The sequence below is a fragment of the Octopus bimaculoides genome, chromosome 5 (genome assembly GCF_001194135.2).
Source record: "Octopus bimaculoides isolate UCB-OBI-ISO-001 chromosome 5, ASM119413v2, whole genome shotgun sequence".
NCBI lineage: Eukaryota > Metazoa > Mollusca > Cephalopoda > Octopoda > Octopodidae > Octopus > Octopus bimaculoides.
The window spans coordinates 35,378,578-35,378,879 of record NC_068985.1 but is presented as its reverse complement, the minus strand read 5'-3'; positions in this window follow the sequence as shown (position 1 = coordinate 35,378,879).

Below are 302 nucleotides of genomic sequence, written 5' to 3'. Positions count from 1 at the left end.
TGGTATGGTATATAGTAGCAGGTTCTATATCAGTTTCTTACAAGAGCAGAAAAATGTAGTATATTGGGAAATGATAGAGTGATGAGGGATAGAACTCAGGCTGCAAGTGGAGGAGACTGAGGAGATAGGATGCTGGATATAGAATTAGAGATGTGAGGACAGGATGATAGAAGTGGAGTTGAGGTTGTGAATGAGGTGAATGTGAAAATTGGAAACCAACAAGGAAAGGAATGTAGTTATGGATGACAAAAATGAGGAATGAGTATCAACAGGAAGTGGCAGGGATCAGAAGTTACAAATGA